This window comes from Chelonia mydas, chromosome 7, assembly GCF_015237465.2.
Source record: "Chelonia mydas isolate rCheMyd1 chromosome 7, rCheMyd1.pri.v2, whole genome shotgun sequence".
Taxonomy (NCBI): Eukaryota; Metazoa; Chordata; order Testudines; family Cheloniidae; genus Chelonia; species Chelonia mydas.
The window spans coordinates 25,106,148-25,125,524 of NC_057853.1; the positions used below are offsets into that span (position 1 = coordinate 25,106,148).

Genomic DNA, 19,377 nt, shown 5'->3' on the forward strand with positions numbered 1-19,377 from the left:
CACTGATTTCATTTTTATATAAATGATGATTTTACTGCACTGATCGGTGTCTGCTTACTTTAAAACACTATTCAGCTTCAGGAGCTGAAAGATTCCCATTGACTTCAATGGCTGTTGGATCAGGATTTTAGTGAGGACAAGTACACAATAAATTGAAATGCCTATTATTTTTCATGCAAAGGTTATAATTCTGACATGAGGAGATTCTTACACTTTAAGAGACATTGTCAGATTAAAAATCACACTTCTCTCTGAAAATAACATTTAATATTTCTGCAACTGAATTAGCGGGAGATTTTTTCCTTTCTCAGTGTGTTTGTTTTGTGTTTTAATCATTTTCACTGTTTTCTCCTGTACTCATTTAGTCAGTTTCTCCTTTTGCTGCAGATATTTCACACTGTATGGTGAGGAGAAAGTAATTTTAAAAAATAGAAAATTTGGATTGTACCACCACATAACATGACAGGATTTTTCAGGACCAGGTGTGGTACCTGAAACAACTTTGCATTCATTTTTCTAAATTATGGATTAGCTTTCAAGTTGGTGGTGCCTCTTTACTGTTAATATTCAGTGGCACGTGAGGGCTATACAACTTTTTATCAGATTTCTCACTGTCAGAAATGTGTTTTTGTTCCTTACGAGTATCTGACTAAGAGGCACTCTCATAGACTCACACCCCAGATATATATAAATTCTGTTTATTCAGTAGTTCTCACGTTAGCCAGAACTACAGCTAACGAGAGGGTTTTTTTCATTGTGCCTTTCTGTTGTTTTCAGGCACAGAATGGGCCTAACTGAAAATACATTTATCTGAATCATATTTATATTTCTCCTGCAATATCAGGGTACAAGAAAATAATTCAAATTATTATTCTAAAATAGGTTATTCCATTATATAAATGCAGCACCCAAAATAATCTATGTCAGATGAATCAAATTTCATGAGTGCTTCATTCTCCCCATGATGTGCCAGCCAATTTGCTTAGAAGGTTATTACACGACCTCACTTTAGCCACAGGTTTCAGAGTAGCAGCCGAGTTAGCTGTAGCTCATGAAAGCTTATGCTCAAATAAATTTGTTAGTCTCTAAGGTGCCCCAAGTACTCCTTTTCTTTTTACTTTATCCACAGTTTTCCTCAGGTAGCTAAGATATGTGAGAAATATTACATCTAGGGTTACTCTGAGGTAGACTGGTTGGGGATCTGTATTTCAAGCGATGTCCATTAAGAAAGATATTCAGTTCTTGGGCTGCTGTGGCATTGTAAAGATGTAACACACTTGAAACTATCTTGGTTACACATGGTTATAAATATCACCGTCTACAAGTATTTGGCCATCTTAATCAAGTCAGCGTTGTGGGTGTCTTCAGTGGTACCAAAATCATTTAGATACTGTCCCAAATTCTCAAAGTGATCTTGTTTCCAGAGATTTTTCACTGACACTTGTAAAGTAGCAGGTATATTTATACAAACATGTGTCACCAGATGGCTCTGCGTCAGCTTTGCGTCAGGGAAAGTTACTGGATATGAGTTATTTTACTTATACTCAAGAGTAACTTGCACTACTGAAATGGACATTTAGTTAAGTGCTTTTTCAGACAGTAGAAATTGAATTAATTATGTATTATGCTAAAAATGCCCATTTTAGAGCTCCAGCATCTGAACACAGTAGATCAGAAGCACATTTAGGAGTTATTGGCTTATAAATAGACCTCACTTAAGTCACCTTTAGAAGATAAGCATGTGTGGCTCTTTTGGGATAAATTGTCCCTAGAGGTTTTCATCTGGTGCTGATTTTGGATCTACACATAAGGAGCATCTTCAAAAAGAAAAATCTTCAGACTTGCTAACTGTTATGTATAATTGTCATTTATGTTTGAAAGAACAATTATGTTTAAAAGTGAACATACTGATAATTATCACCTTTTTAATGTAATTTAGGATTTTTACAGAATTTTGTTAGAAGAACGCGATGGGTCAAATTCAACAAGGATGTATAACTTAGAACTCCTTTCCCTAACTTAGACTTTCTTAGAGTGGCTACAATTTGTTCCAAGGCTGTCTGAGTACAGGAGAGTTTAAGTGTACCTTGCACCCAAAGTTCTGTAAGACAGTGTAATTTAAAATACGCCCCCCCATCCTCCTTATACTCCCTTAGACATAAACAGTGTAGGTGTAAGTATTTCTAACGGTGTCTAAATTACTGTAGAGTTTGTTGAACATTTTCCAGCCAACAGGTTTCCATTGGAAAATGCTGATTCATTTCATAGACGTATCAATTTCATCAACATTTTCTATGACAAATTATTGAAGTGCTTTTTTGGTATAGTAATAATATATTCAAAATGAAGCACTCTGACCTTGTCAAAACAAAGCACTTTGATAAGGTCATTTTGATACTTCTGAAATAAAATTTTTCAGAAGTTTCATTTTTGTGGGAAATTTCAAAATTTTGACTTTTTGATCTGATTCAGGATGAAACGAAATTTCAAAATGGAAATTCCAAGTTTTCAACCACTTTAGGTTACCGTAAAATGGCCCTTGGCCTGGTCTACACACATTTTGTAATGGTGAATTCCAGATGTGGGGAGTGACTTTTACTGAAATAAATTTGTTCAATTTGCAGTGGAGTTGTAGTTATACCACTATAAAAGTGCTTAGGACACTCTAGTTTATTCTCTTTGCTGTATGGGAATAAACTATACCAATATATAAGCACTTTTATATCATTATAGCTGTGTGCTCGCTAGAGGGGTTTAAATGTAGTTAAAGTAGTACAATTTCTGTGTTTGGGCAAGGCCTTAGTGCTCGGTGATCTAATGTACACAACACATCACCTCTGAATTTGCCAAAGGAGTTTAAATCTAGAGAGAGACTAGAGGAGCAGCTATCCAGCTGTGGTCCATGGATCATTGGTCATTTGCAGAATGCTGGCTGCTCAGATGGCACTAGCTCTTTTTCATTTCTAGTTGCCAAATCCTATTCAAAAATACCTTCACATATTTTCCTAATATTTCTTTCCCATGGAAACAATTGCTATCATTGCCACAGGCATAGTATATAAATGTGAATTGGAGGGAAGGTGGTCCATGTAACTGTAAATGGTTAGGTAGTTGGTCTGTGAGACAACCTCTGCTAAATTGTGGTCCTTGCTGTAAAAGTAATTGTGAATTCTTGCTGTAGAGTCTGTTAGTGTAATATATACATTGAAGGGACCTAAAGAAAGTCTGAGTTACAATGTAGATTCCTTCTAGACTGTTTCAGATTTGTTTAGACTCACCTCTGGTTTTTGGTCCAGTATTCTAGATGTCACTTAGATCAAGACTGAAGAAAATTTGAAGAATTATATGTGAAAATCCCTTTGAAGGGCCTGATCCACATCTGACTGTTGCTCTTTTTCCTCATGTTCATGAGCATTAAACAATTTATTTAATTCATCCAAATACAAAAAAGCAGGAAAGCATCCCCAACCCTAGCTCTTTCATATAACTTTTGTCTCCATAATTCATAATCTTTGGCCTGATCCGGCAAGGTGCGAAGTGCCTCCTGTGAATATTCTTAATTCCAACTCAAGCCAATGGACTTTGTCGGCACTAGGAAATTGCTTACACCTTTAAGGCTGCAGCTGCACCAGTGCTACCCCTGTTTCATCTAACCCTACTCAGAGCATGGTGCTCACCAGCTCATAGGATTGGAGCATATAATTATAGTGTATAATGGTCATTTAAGGATACTCCTATGTTGAAGGCCTCACTGGATGTTTACGATGCAATAGAATTTTCACTTAGTTTTGTTACCATGTCATGTATTTCATAATAAACTCTGGTCAAGTACAGTTTCTTATTCTCAGACTACAAAAGATGGTTACCTGCTGTGTTGAACATGACATAACCATGCAGTTTTTGGTCTTACTGGCAAATGAAAATGCTTTTCAGTGTTATCAGCAGGATGCAGGCTTTCCACATCTGTAGACTTGAAAATTATTTGTAGAGATGCCTTTTTTCAACCCCTTAATGGGATACCTTGTTGGATAAGTTTTCAGGAGTGCATAGGTTTGTAAATGGCTTTCTCAAAGTGTTAAATGAGACATTCTGAAAGTTTCTAAGATTTTTGTTAGCGTTGCGTTAAAGCTTTCTTTACAGTATAATGAAATTGCTTTCTCATTAAGTATTGTAGACTCTCTAAATGTCACTGAATAAGTCGCTGTGAAAAATGTGAACACTTCTTTTTTTAATCCTTTCATGAGTACAAAACAGTTTTCCCAGTGGGGGAGAATTTTAGCTGGTTCTAACACTTTATTTCAAAAGGCACTGGTGTTAGAGATGGGCTAATTAAGGGTAGCTGGGGAATGAACCATTTGCACTTAGCTGTACATACCAAGGTAAAGTTTTGAAAAGAGAGGGCATTTTTCCCCCTTGGATACTACCTGTGAACTAAAAGTTGATGTTTCTTTTTGCCAGTTATCTGACCAGCTTCAGGAACTTTGACTTACCATAACTTTCATCTTGACAATAGTTTTACACTAGATCTTTAACAACCTTGCATACCATTGAAGAAACAGTATTTATGTGAATGTACAGTACTTGATATAATTCCCAGAATACCTTCTACTAACAGGTGCTTTGCATGTAGAACAAAAGTAATGTTCTCTTTTTTTTTGTACAGTATGTGTTTCCAGAATGGACTTTGTAAATTAAATGTTACTGAAAAGGTGTTGTAACACTGTTAAATAAGACCACACCTCGGGTGTCTGAAGGTGTAATGCCCAATGACAGGATTGTTTTGCTTATGTGCAAAGGATGGGAATGTGGCCCAGTGCTTGGAGTTAAGAGATTAAGGCCCTGTCTACACTGGCAAGTTTCTGCGCTGTAAAGCAGCTTTCTGCGCTGTAAATCCCGAGGTGTACACACTGCCAAGCCACTTAGTTCGCAGAAACTGCGCAGTTGCAGTGCTTTAAAAAAACCACCCCAACGAGAGGCGTAGAGCTTTTTGCACCAGGGCAACAGCACTGTGGTGCCAGTGTAGACTCTGGGGTCAATTATAGTGCTGCGATTGGCCTCTGGGAGGAGTCCCACAATGCCTGTTCTCGCCTCTCTGGTCATCAGTTTGAACTCTGCTGCCCTACCCCCAGGTGAGCAACCATCATTCCACCCCGTAAATTCCTTTGGAATTTTGAAAGTCCCCTTCCTGTTTGCTCGGTGACACTTGCAGTGCTCTCACATCTTTCCAGGTAGCCATGCCTGCTCCATGCACCAGGCGATCCCCCACTTGGAGCAATGCTGAGCTGCTGGACCTAATCAGCATTTGGGGAGAGGAGGCTGTCCAGTCCCAGCTGCACTCCAGCCGTAGGAATTATGATACCTATGGATAGATTTCACTATGCGTGTCAGAAAGGGACCATGACTGGGACACACTGCAGTTCAGGGTCAAAGTGAAGGAGCTGCAGAACACTTACCACAAGGCACGGGAGGCAAACCGCTGCGCCCACGCTGCGCTTGCTGGTTCTACAAAGAGCTGGACATGATACTTGGTGGTGACCCCACCTCCACTGCAAAGACCACTGTGGATACTTCGGTAGCTTGCGTGCCAGTCAAGTGTGGACCGAGCCAGGAGGAGGAAATCTTGGATGAGGATTTGGAGTGGAAGGGGGACCCAGAGGCATGACTTGGAGGTCACAGAGGCATGCATCCAGGAGCTCTTTTCTACCCCGGAGGAGGCTAGCCAGTAACAGCAGTTGTATCTTGGCAAAGCACAAACAGAAGTGGAGACCCCTGGTAAGTGGATTTGATTTTGGGAATTGCTGAAGCAAGTTGTTGGGGGCAGGAGGGTTACAGAAAGCAGGCTTGTCTCCCACCACATGCCTAGTCTGAGCATCAGAACAGGCTGTTGATTGACTCCTTCACTTCACGGGAATCTGCCTCAGAGATCTTGAGGAAACTCTCATGGCGATACTGGGCAATCCGCTGCTGCAGGTTCTTCGGCAGAGCTCCTTTGTTTCTTGCCACAGGTGAGCTGCATGGGGCCAGGGCGGAAACCGCAGTCTTGGAGAAGACCCTCCCTTGATTTCCTGCTCACCCTCAGCAGCAAGATATCTTCCATAATGATTATATCCTGTGGAAAGTGTGGGGACAGGAATGATTATCAGGCCACCCCTACAGTGCTGGCTCTCTCCAAGAGCCATGTGCCCCATGTACAGCAGGGTCCAGGAAGAGTGATTTACCCTGCCCCTGTGGCTACTCATCATTTGGGGGGTCTTGTGGCTCATGTGTGCTTGCTTGGGGTCAGCCAGTTAGTGACAGGTGTGAGAGTACTGGCTGTATTTTAAATCACTTAATCAGTGTTCTCTGTGTTGCAAACAATACTGCTTCTGTAAAATGTTGCGTTTAAACGTCACAGAGATGACCGTGGAAGCGCAACCTCCCTCTTTTTTATCGGCAGCTGAACAGCTGTGCAGAATTAGAAAGCTTCCAATAAGAACTAAGGAGGACTTTCTGCATGATGTTATGAGGCACTCCACTGCTGAGAAACAGGAATTGAAGGAGTGGTGGGACAGTGAGAAGAGGGACCGAAAGGAGAATGCAGCATGCCAGAATGAAGCCACGAAATAGCTCTTAAATGTTATGGAGTGCCAAACAGACACGCTCCAGGTGATACTAGATCTGCAAAATGAGCAGCTTCGCACCCGCCCTCCCCTCAGCCACTGTTACAAAACTTTCTCATGCTCCCCAGACACCATCAACACACTGTTATGAACCTCCTGGTTCCAGTCTATACCTGTGGCATTCCAGTCCTCCCCCATCACAGTTCAGCACTGCAGACTCCCACCCACTGCACTCAACACCCATCCCTCTGCGGTTTGGCCCTGCTGAAGTACAGTACCCGCTGCATTGTACTGCAAAGGAGAAGGTGGGATATGATCCCTGGACATACACAAACCTTCAGTCATCCCGGGACCCCACCTACTCCTGGGGCCTTCCCTTCCCCCATCTCATCACTGCTGATGGGGGTTTTTTTGTTTGTTTGTTTGACTCCCTCCTCCGGTTGTTGTTCTTTTAAAGAAGAATTGTGTTGGTTTGAAAGTAATCTTTATTCTATTAACTGAAAGCAAACAGAGCCCTGCAAAGCAGCAGACAATTATGTTTAACCTTCATATTGTATCGTCTACACCAATCACAATCACCTCCTATCATTACAAGCACTGCACTCCCGAGCATAGCAACAAATATTCTTCTTCGAGAGATGTCCCTGTGGGTGCTCCACTTCAGGTCAAGGTGTGTCCCGGCGCCTTCGATCGGAGATTTCTACAGCAGTACCCCTATGGGCTGTGCATGCCTCTCGAGCTGTCAGTGTTCTAATAGTGTGTGCAAAGCCCGGGCTCCTCAGTTCCTTCTTTACTGTCCCCGGCTAGAGATGGAGTTCAGCAGTGCTCTTTGAGATTAGTTAGTTAGTTGGTTTCTCAGTTTAGTTAGATAGTTTTTAGTCATTAGAGTTATTATTTAGTTAAGATACGTTAACTGTTACATTTATTTCTTTAAAAAACAAACAAAAAAACCAACCCACCTCTGGGGTTACAGACATGCCTGGTTCTCCAGGCTTCAAGAAATGCGCCTCCTGTAATGAGGCCATTCCCATCTCGGACTGGCATTCACAGTGTGTATGCTGTTTGGGGGAGTCTCATGTACCCCAAAAATGCATCCACTCTGACAAACTGAAAGCGCGGGCCCGCAAGGACAGGGAGCCCAGACTTAAAATGCTGCTCTGGAAAACTCCCTCAGACCTGCGTCTGACCCTGGACAGCAGACCTCTGTAACACCCTTCAGAGGCAAAGCCAAACCAAAAAAACAGCCAGCTTCCTCCCTCCTCAGGAGCCGTTCCTTGGGGAAGAAGTTAAAACTGGCTCTCATATCTCCAGTAACTGCTGCTCCGGGGCTCAGTACCTTTCACTTAAGGTATGGCACCTCAGGCACCGACCGTGAGTCAGCTGCCCCCATATATGGTACTGAGGCTCAGGGCTTTCAGTTGCCCACCTCTTTCAGCTCTCCCTCGGCCACCTCGATCACTGGGGTGCCAAGAGCTCCTGTGGTGCCGAGATTACAAGCGGCGGCTGCGGCACCATCCTTTGATCATGTGACGCCACTTTTGCAGTCGACACTCTAGGCAACAAGCCTCCTGTGGTCTCCAGCCTCCCTGACAATGCCTACCTCAGGAGCACCTACTCCGCTGAGCCAGCTTGCACCCCAGGGACACCCTTTGGTGCATCAGCAGATTCCCCAGCAGACTCTGCCTCCACCAGCACCGACTCCTGGTCAGTCAGCTCCACCTCAGTTTTTACAGCCGGAGGAATTAAGGGTGTCCCATGCTCCTGAGTCTCCCCTTCTCAGCACCGGTCTAGCAGCACGCAGTACACAAACCATTGAAAGATGGCACCAAATGTGGACGGAAGCACAGGGATTGCTGGGATGCAAAGAAATGCATCACGGGGCATTTGGTCAAGACCCAGGATGCCCTGCGACCCTCCTCCATCTTCCCACAACTCTTAGCAGCAGAAGAGGAAGAAATGCTTTGTGGGTTAGCTCCCCAGTGTGCAATGCTCTGAATACCACGGCAACTGCCACAGGTGTGAACACATTATTGCGCAGGCCACTGACTGTGTGAACACACAACAGCAGTTTCCCTTTACCGCTCTCTGAGCAGCACTGTAACTCCCGGTGCTGTAACTCTGCCAGTGTAGACATGCCCTTTGTTTCTGTTCCCAGTCCTGCCAATGACTGTGGGTAGGTCACTTAACCTCTTTGATACAGTTTTCTCCATCTGTAAAATGAGGACAATTCTGTATCTCAGACAAGTGGTGTGAACAGTCATTACGAATAGAGAGCTCTGAGATCCTCCTATGAAAGACTCCATAGAAATACAAAGTATTATTAATTGTTATTCAAGTGGTTGGGAGTTAAGAGCCTGGGGAAAAGGAGGTAGGAAAGGAGAATGAGGGATTGGAAGCAGTGAAGCCCCAGGAGTTGTTAGATGTTTATACACTGAAAAAAGATCATTGTACTTTTTCCAGCAAACCAGCCTTCTTTCACGTAGGTTGTAGGACTGTATAAAAATATGCTATTTTGCTAACTCATCTTGGTAGTCAGTGGCATTGCTGGTTCACCATAGTGACATCTGTCTCACGCTGGAGCCGCTCTTGACCAATTTCTCATTGATTGCTCCCTCGTTTCTGCAGTTGTGGGGGAGCTGGCTGCTCTCAAACAAGAGTTTTATGCATAAAGAAGATATTCTGGGACCCTGTTTGCTGGCTCAGGATTGGCACTACCATTGACTATTTTATTCAGAACTTTTCAGTATGCAGTTGTGGAGAAAATCTATGTGTTCCTTCAGCGCCATTTTAACCTGTTGTGTACCCTCATTCTTCAGCCACCATTAATTAGCCCACCATAAATGTCACTGACTTTTTAAATAAAAAAGTGTGTTTTTGGAGACAGCTGAAACTCTCCCCTATTGGGAATAGTCTTTCATGTTTATGAAAGGATTTAAAAACAAGTCTCTGTAACAAGGCTGGCCTAAGACTGCAGATCAGTATTTGTGAATCTTTTCAAGTTCTGAACCGATGTTCAGTTCAATAATATTCATACACCCTTGTTGTTTGCTATTTGCAGACATTCATGCAAAGACATTTTGTTCACACTGAGCTTTGGTGAGTGGCTTTCCATCAGTAGCCATATTTGTATATCAACAAGAATATTGCTGCACAAATGAGATTTTTTTTGTTTCTTGCTATTTGGTGTCTATTTATCCTCTGATATTTTAAATAAATAAATATTTTTTTTTAAAAAAAAAGCTTCTGTTATCCAGCCAGGGAGCAGTAAAATTCCAGGCGACTTAAAGTAGGTGAAGTTCCCACCCTCCCCTGAACAAAGGATACATATACCACAGAGAGACAAAACCCATTTTATGCGGTTAGGCTTTATTGCTAACTTAAAAAATAACCGTAAAACATAAACTTCAGCGTGAATTTTCTCTCCAAGACTGGCTGTTCTAGTTTTCCATACAGGACCTCACTGTCACAGACCCTAGTTTTCTGTTCCTTTTCTAACTGAAACTAATTAAATCCACCTACTAAGGTTTAGAGTAATTATATTGTACATACCTGCAGGATTCAAGTCTGGTATCAAAGTAGCTCAGCATAGCATACCTGCATTCCTTTGCAGAATCCTTGAGCCTGGCACTCTGTTCGTGATCAATCGCACACTACATATAGCCAACAGAATTATTGTTTAGTTCACGAATAATATACTGCAAATTGTTTATCCAATCTATCTGGGAAAAATATCTTGCAGAAATCATGGACAGAAAACATTTCCTAAGGAATTAGTAAATTCACACTACCTCCTAACATATCATCAAGGTTGATATCAGTGGGGAGTAACCTAGGGTGACTTTTCCTTATGTTTACTTGCTTGTGGTTTGTGACCTGTACTGCAGATGGCCAAAGGACATCCTGTAGAGAATTGCAGGCTGCATTCCTAAATGTATTTCTACTTTTGCAGGGGTAGAGAGGAAGTGTCACTTTTGCAAGAATTCAGTGCAGTTAGAGGTAATTTTTCTTGCAGGGCTGCTGTGTGACAAAGATGTTATCACCTCAGTATGAGTCTATCATAGAACATTTGCATGTCAGCTAGTGACTGTCCCACGAGGATATAGTGGACAGCGATCCCAAATCTGTCTTGGAGAAGGGAAAGGGTCTCCAGTCATCTACTTTTTTTTTTCTTTTTACTTGGCATAGCATTAAGCTTGTCACCCTATTCCTCTACCACCCTGAATTCATTGCTGTGGTTAAATGCCATTATGGTACATTAAAACAAGATTTAAAAACGTCCAATGTCCCTTTAAATTCTTCTCTCTGCACTGTCCTTCACTAAACCAGGGTAATTATCTACTCAGCTATTGACCACTTGCCTTCATCAGTTATAATTTGTCTCAAGGTTTGTTTAGTTCTGGCTCTGAGAGTTGTGTTTCAGAATCAAACATGAGTCCTGTTGATTCCAGCTGTTCCAGTCATGGCAGTAATCTATGGTAAATTGGGCTGATAGGCAACCTCAAGCCTGAAACCCCACTTTTAGGTTTGGGTAAGGGTTTGGTCTATGGTTGTCACATAAGGGTCTAGAACAGGGTCCTGTATTGTCAGCTTTTCATGCTTGCAACAAATTGGGAAAGATTCCTATGCACTTTCTGATGACTTGTCCTGCCAGTCAAATAGGAGCCACTTCCGGTCCTTTGGGTAAGAAAGTAATTAGCTGCCCTCAAGTTCTCGAGATACCGCAAAGAGCATTTATGTTGTCCCTGCAGATTATCCTTTGGTGCTAGGTAGTGGTACAGCCAGTGCCTTTCATGGGTGGATCAGAGGGTGTAATGAAGGAATGTCTGGTGGGATACCAGATCAAGGTGGCAACTACTATTTAATATGGAAAAAAGTGAACAAATTCTATGGAGTTATCGTAGAATGTGACACAGGAAATAATTTTGGGCAATTGTCTCACAAGATGCACATTTCCTTCTACTCCTTTGTGATTTAAAATTTTATAAATAGGTTGTTATTTATTATTTTGCTAATATATTGTGCTAATATTGGTTTATAATGGCAATATATAAAATTCTTCTAATGGCAAACCTGCATTCTAAACCAAGGAAAAACATAATTTGAATAGAGGTTCAGTTTAAATTGTCCTTCTACCCCACTCCATATCCCAGCTCCCTCCTCAATAGTTTGGCGTCATTACAATTTTACTTCAAATAAATTAACATAGAAAACATCTTCCTTGATAGTCATAGTTACTTGTTTTCTATTTGTTTTACTTTTTTTCCAGTACAAAAATCATATTAACTGGTAAACTAAAATATATATTTTAGGTAGAAATATATTTGATACTGTAGGCAAAGGACATAATGTTTTGTAAATCTAAAAATATATAATTTTGTAACTATTTAAGACATGTATTTGCAGTTGACATTTTTCAACGACTGAATTACATCTAACCTATGGTAGCAACATACTACAAATTATTTAATTTCTGTACTGGTTAGTTACTAGTCTTAAGGGTCAGTGTGTTGCCAAAATTAATGATAAAGACACATTGGTAAGAAGCTATGATGGGGGAACAGTTAATTTCAATTGCTAATAGCCTAATAGGATTTATGCTGTTATGAAATAGTAATTTTTTTATGTTCTGCGATTACATTTTACAACTGATCTCTACACAATTGTTAATTCTGTCCCCGCAACTTCAGTGAAAACCTGACTGCAAATACGTTGCTTTAGAGGCTGACTTGATATCTATTACTCTAATAAATCTATTTCTATTTTTGTTTAGATTATAAACGCTTCAAAGCAATGACCATTTTTGTGTTTCCATACCACAGTGGGGCCCAAATCCAGGTTGGAGCCTCTGAGCACTAGCCCAATGCAAATAAATAGTAAGTGACTAGCTGCCTGTTGTATGCCAGGTATATTATATTATGCCAGTGTGGTGATATGCCATATAACAGATGGATATGTCCTCAGTGAGATCACCCACTGCCAGGGTAATAGAACAGTTAAACCCCAGGACTAGGGATATAGAAACTGAATTCAAGTAATGCCTATTATTAGTTTAGATTCTATTATTTTTATAGTTCTACAGAAAGTAAATCTCAGATTCTATAGTAGGATTCATTATCTTGCTTATTAACTGGATGTGCATTTAATAATTAAACATATTAAACTTTCCTGTGCAGCACTCTTCCCGCTACACAGAATGATGGAGCAATTTACATGAGGTTCTGCCTGCTGAACACTTAGCTGTTATTATACCCAAGCTCCGTAAGCTACAGGTTGCAATAACTGGTAGGCTGGCTAGGTTTATGTTCAGCTGTGCTCACTGATCCACCTCTATTTTCCAAGCATTTTTACTCCTTACACTGAAGTTATCTTGTTTTTTCTCTCAGTCTCCATACTAGAGTAAATGATGCTATTTCCTAAGTCTAAATCTATCCAGAAAAAAAAAGTATCTAAATAGGGGTGTTTAAACTTCTTAAAAGCCTGGAGTCACTCCTGTTCCATAAAGTGGATAGCAGAATCTGTGTTGCAGATGGCTGGGTCTCTTGCCAGCTTACATCTATATCAGTCCACTAGCAATATCCCTTTATAAAAATAGGTTTTTAATTTTTTAATGCCTCTTACCAGTGCCAGACCACCTGTCTCCCACTGAATAATCAGTCATGAAGGCAGAGCTTCCTTTCATTCTCACAGGAAGCATTGCTTGCAACTCTGCTGATTTTGTCACAAGGAGGATTGTGGCCAAATTGTATTGTTGTTGTTTTTTAAACACTTTTTGTACTTGCTTGACAGAGTGGATTCGGATAGGAGTGCTCCATGGATTGATAACCTGGAGTAGTAACTCATGCAGGCGGGCACTCATGGCACATTTTATTGCCAACTTTGGGAATATCAGCCCCTGATGTCATGTAATTAGATATACCTGTGATACATGTGGCCAGCAGGCTGTAACAACAAAATTCTGTGAGTGGATACATGCATGTATAAGGCTATTACACTCAGATATCTGCATATGAAGAAATGTGGGAATTATCCAACCTGCTTCTATCTCAACAAATCACATCTCTCTGTACAGGAAGGCCTTAACTTGTTTGTGCATGGGTCCTGTGAACCATACCTGTACATAGGCATAGCTCTGCTAATTTAATTGATTGTCTAATAATAAGGTTTACATAATGATTTACATATTCTAAGTATTTTATAAACATTATCTAACTAAACTGGCTCATAAAAACCTGAGAGAGAGAATTCTTTTTATGAATGAGGGAACTGAAGCAGAGAGCTAACTCAATCTTCCAAGGTCATATAATGAGCCAGTGTTAGAGCTAGGTTAAGAATTTAGGAGTTCTCTATTTCCATTCTGTGTTCAGACCATTAGATGGTGCCTCTCCTCAATCCTCTGCATTCTGTATTTCTGTTTGTGCAGTTATTATGCCTCTTCATGCTATCTGTGGCATATAGTGTCTCTCAGCAGTCCTCTGGTGTCCTGTTTCTTTCCACATTTCTGTCCACTATTGCTGTTGCCACTCACCCCAGTTTTCAATCCACCACCCCTACTGTATCCTGGATATTCCTCTCCCAAACCCATTCTTTTGCTAGATGTGTGAATCTACCCATCTAAACTCAGTCACCTTTGTCACTCACAAATAAGATCAGCAAACGACTTCTCAAACTTCGTTGCATACATACATCGGCGCAGGGCTACTTTCTCAATAGTTTTGCTGGGAAGAACAGTCTTTGTGAGTACAATCTCAGACAGTGTTGCACACTTTAGTTTGGCTGTACAATACTAAGCCAGACAGTGGTGGGAACTGTAATCTAATGATCTGAGTGTGGAACAGATAAAGCTAGGGAATGTGAGCCCAATTATGATTGTAAAAGGGGGAACTGTGAATGGTAGTTGGGCGTCTTGTTATGGTGACAGATGGTACAAAGTGCCTGACATTTAAGGATCTTTGGCTTCTGAGGACTTGTCTACATTACCCGCTGGATTGGTGGGCAGTGATCGATCCAGCAGGGGTCGATTTTACTAGTTTAGACGCGATAAATCGACTGCTGAGCGCTCTCCCATCGACGCCGGTACTCCACCAGAGAAGCACAAGCGGAGTCGACGGGAGAGCATCAGCTGTCGACTTACCGCAGTGAAGACACCGCTGTAAGTAGATCTAAGTACGTCTACTTCTGCTACGCTATTCACGTAGCTGAAGTTGTGTATCTTAAATCGACCCTGTGTGGTAGTGTATACAAGCCCTCAGTAATTTAAAAGTCTCTTGAAATTTACTCTTTTGTATTTTTGTTTGTGCAGTTATTATGCCTCTCCATTCTATAAGTATGCCCTAAAGTGTCTCTCACTAGTCTTCTCGTGTCCTGTTCCTTTCCACATTTCTGTCCACTATTGCTATATTAAGGTGCCTTTGAGCATTAGAATCTTGTTGGACCTAACTTGTGCTGTAAACCTGCATGGAATCTATCAGCAAAGCAATTTATTAGTTAGTTATCCTTAACTTCCTGATAAGCTCCCATTCTACAGTGATGGATGATGCAATGACTATGTATCAAAAACAATGCACACTGAATATTGTGCATTCTTAAATTCACAGTGCAATGTTTCTCTTCAGAGTACTGTGGCCTCATGGATAGAACACTGAAATGAGATTCTGGAGACATGGGTTGTTTTCTAGGTCAGTTACTGGCCTACTGGGTGACCTCGGGCAAGCCACGTAACCTCTCTATGCCTCACTTATGTCCTCTGTAAAATGGGAAAACTGATATTTTTGGAAAGTGCTTGTAGCAGTATGCTTGGCCCCCACAGCGAGTGTTACAGACCAGCCCCCACAGCGAGTGTTACAGACCAGCCCCACATTTAACAGCAGATTTTCGGAATAGGTCAGCATCCAATATGCTGAGCTCTTTTGCAAATCTGGCTACTTATCCTCATGCCTAAATGGGAGCAAAACTCTTCTGAAAATTTTCCCTCACATACATCATGAGTATTGCCATAAAGCTGTCTTTGAAGTTGTGTATGGTTATAGTGAATGGATACTAGTAGCATGAATTTTATTGTACTTCATAATGTCAAAATCATAGTAAAATTCCCTGTGAAAGATAGTTATTGTGCATTAGAGAAGTTACTTGTTTGTTCTTTGGGTAACATATAACAGTTATCATTGCTGATAATAACCTTAAAAAGAAAGTAGTGTTTTAGCAGGTTCTGAACTAGAGAAGACTTCATATCTATGGATCTATTTAGAAGTTTTATTTTATATTTGAATGTTAATAAAATGTGTCCCATTATGAAATATGAACAGAAAGTTATCCAGGTTTATATGTAATTTACATGCATCCTTCAGAGTTCCTTAATTTTGATTGCTTTTAATGCTCAGTGAGAATGCATATTACATATTTAAGTCAATATAATTGAAAATTTATTTGACCTAATTAAACCTAATAATAAAGTTAGTATTTGATTGCTAAGGTATGGCAAGCCAGACTTAAAAGCTTAAAGGGGATTACTTTTATCTCTGCTTATCAGAGTTGAGATAATTAAAATATATATTGTTTCTGCCTTTTTTGTTCTATTAAATTCACTTCTGTTACCTGCTAATGTTAGAGATACTGTTAGCCTTGGCCAGTAGGGTATATGCAGTATGCTTGAATTATGCATGACTTCGTAATAATTCCCTTATCATACTAGAGGTCAGTGCCCCATCTGGATTCAGATTTTATTATAAGGTGACTGTCCTTAATCCATTATTAATCCATCATATGATTGTTTTAGGACAGACAGATGCTTGACTCTGGTATTATTTGGAGTAGTGGCATGTGTTATTTCTCTCAGGGCTATGTTACATTATTCTCTCTTTATTCCTAAATAAATAAAACCCAGGAGCACTCTATTGAAAGAATTTATACAATGCTGGCTATGTCCCCATGTCTCTTCCCTTTTTACTCTTGCATGGTTTCAGTCTGTTTCTGAATAGTATCTTACTGGAGTATGGAGGACTAACATTTCCTTTATTATCTATCTTCATTCAATATAGCAGCAAATATGTACATAGCATAGGCTGAACATACCAGCACAAACTACATGTAATGAAGAAACAGTCTTGAAGGCAAATGTCCTTTCTCTTTTATTTTTTTCATTCAAATTAAACATGAACATAGAGGGAGTATATCTTGACAATTTAGTGTATTTAGCAAGTTCACCATGACTGTTATGATCCTTAAGTGGCCTTTTCTGTTTTTAAAGATAACAAAAGTGATTTCCTTAATAATCAACTGTATTCAGATTTCTTCATTTCTGGTAAGTTTCCTATAAGATGAGATCTGTCTCTGACCCAAATAAAGGCATTCCTTACTCAGTCAAAATGTTCTTTGACTTCAATGGGAAATTTGAATAAAGAATGTGAAATTTAGCCCAAAAGAGAGCAGAATGCATGTATCGGATGGCAGCATTTGGTTTTTCATTATTATTGATTTTGGTCTTAGTTTGATTTGGGATCTTTAAGCTATTTTTAAAAAAAAAAAGTTTACAAAGGCTTTGCAGATCACTTACAATGTGCTCCATAAAGTTTGTTTATATTAAGGGTTGAGTTGGTTGACAGACAGAATACCAGTCTCATATCACCTTCAAAAATATTGTTTGTTCTGCTGACTGTGTGGCAACTAAATGATAAGAATGATTTTAACATTCTATATTTCACGAGACCAGGCCAAACTTTTCCACATTGTTGGTAAAGAAATTGTGTCAGATACTTTTACATTAATAATAATTAAGGGACCCGAATCAGTAGTCACTTCTAAAACCTGAGGCTGTTAGTTTTAGAAGCTAATAACAATGTGTCTATAATGGAACTTGCTGCATTCAATAGCATTGTTGATTTGATGCGTTGATAAAGAGTTGCATTTTACTCCTTAACTGGGGTAACTCCTGGAATCTTTTGGTGAACATAATACTACTGATTCACTTTTTGACACTGATGTTTGAGCAGCATTGTAATGCTTGAAATGATAGAAATGATTACCATCTAAAGTGTTTTTATTGTAATTTGGCAGGGAGGGGAGGTGTTTTTGTTCCCCTGGTACTATTGTAGCTTTGTCAATCCTTGTCTAAACTTCGGTTCTGACTAAAGAGAAGAATGAAGTTGGGGGAAATACCAGCTTTGGGGGAATTTGTTTATTACAATCTGATATTCCATAACTATGAATACTTAATCCTACCATAGAAGGTTTCCAGCACTCAGGACCATTCGTGCCTAATACTTTCTGGTCACAGAGTTTCTCTGCAAAAAAGAAAATTTAGGGAATTATGCTCCGGTGTAATTATATCTTCAGCAGACTAATAACTGTTTAGGAAAATAAATGCAATAGCCATTATGCTGGGGTAACTGATCTTTATAATTTAGGAGTTTTATTTGCATGTGTTACATTAATTTGTATCAGCACATTCACAATATTATCAATTAATTTTTATGGTTTTTTTTACTTTTACCTTAAGTCCCTCTGATGACTTTGAAACCTGTAAAATATGTAAAAAGCTTTCTATAGAGTAGTAAGCTGGTTAGACAGAATGGATGGTGGTATGTTAGCAAAATAATGACTGAAACCATTATCTTATTCCTGTAAGCAGTTATGTGTAATACATGTCTCAGATGCTATGCCTAATTATGATCAGAGCATTTACAACAACAACAAAAAAAGGATGAAAAAGGGTTCTAGTGTTAAGCCAGTACAATAGTAGAGCACAAGATTAAGCATAATGAATATATAGCAGTTAAGCTTTGTCTGCAGCTGCTGTATACATGTTTATAGAATAGGTTTCAGAGTAGCAGCCGTGTTAGTCTGTATTCGCAAAAAGAAAAGGAGTACTTGTGGCACCTTAGAGACTAACAAATTTATTTGAGCATAAGCTTTTGTGAGCTACAGCTCACTTCATCACTTCAGCATTTATAGAATAGAATGTCACAGATGTTAAACATCTGAAATTTTTGACTGACTGAGTCTATGCAGTAGATACAATTAAAAATTGTCTATGAATTAAATATAATTTTCCAGTGAAACAGAAGTTGTTTCAGCCTATTCACTTCAATACTTTGTGAATTACATCCATAAATATATAATCACTACACTTTTTTGCATGATATTATGTATGAACATTGTTGTTTGAAGTTTTTTTTTAAATAGTCAGACTTTTCATGAGTAGATCAGTGATGTTATATAAAAAGGAAAGTACTAATGTAAATAACAATGCACTAGTAGGAAAAGTGGTGCTGACAAGTATTGTACTTTATATAAATGCTCCTGAGTAACTGTTTTTATTGGGAGTGGTGATAATCAATCTGCAGCTGAAACAACTGTGTATTTCACAGCTCTTTACCTGAATGGAGACCTACTGTAAACTCAAAGTAGACATGGCATTGTGGGTAGGCATATAGGCAGTCAAGTAGGGCAACAGTCCTGCATATAGTGGCAAAATGAGGTGCACTCTGACAGAAACTATAGCTTACGTGTGCAGGTGGGTAGAGCAACTGCTGCCCACCGGTGAGCTCCGCCATTAAAAGAGGGTGCAGGGACCAGCTGAATCTGAGCTACTTGCTAGGCTCTCTAGTTTGCTGCCAGCAGGCTGCTCTCAGTAGATTGCAAATGTACTGCATGCTATGAATTCTGGATTGTTTGAAACCAAATGATCTTTGGGACTCCAGGAGTTGGAATGCTGCAGAATTCAGAGTGAACAGCACAGCCCCACCAGAAACAAAAGCTTAGTTTTGGGGTTGTTTTTTTTCTC

At 39.9% G+C, this 19,377-nt stretch overlaps 1 protein-coding gene across 5 annotated transcripts in view; it reads left to right on the top strand.

Annotated features, from left to right (window-relative positions):
- ARHGEF3 (Rho guanine nucleotide exchange factor 3) overlaps positions 1-19,377 on the top strand; it is a 306,129-nt gene that overhangs the window by 138,744 nt on the left and 148,008 nt on the right. The window lies entirely within an intron of this gene.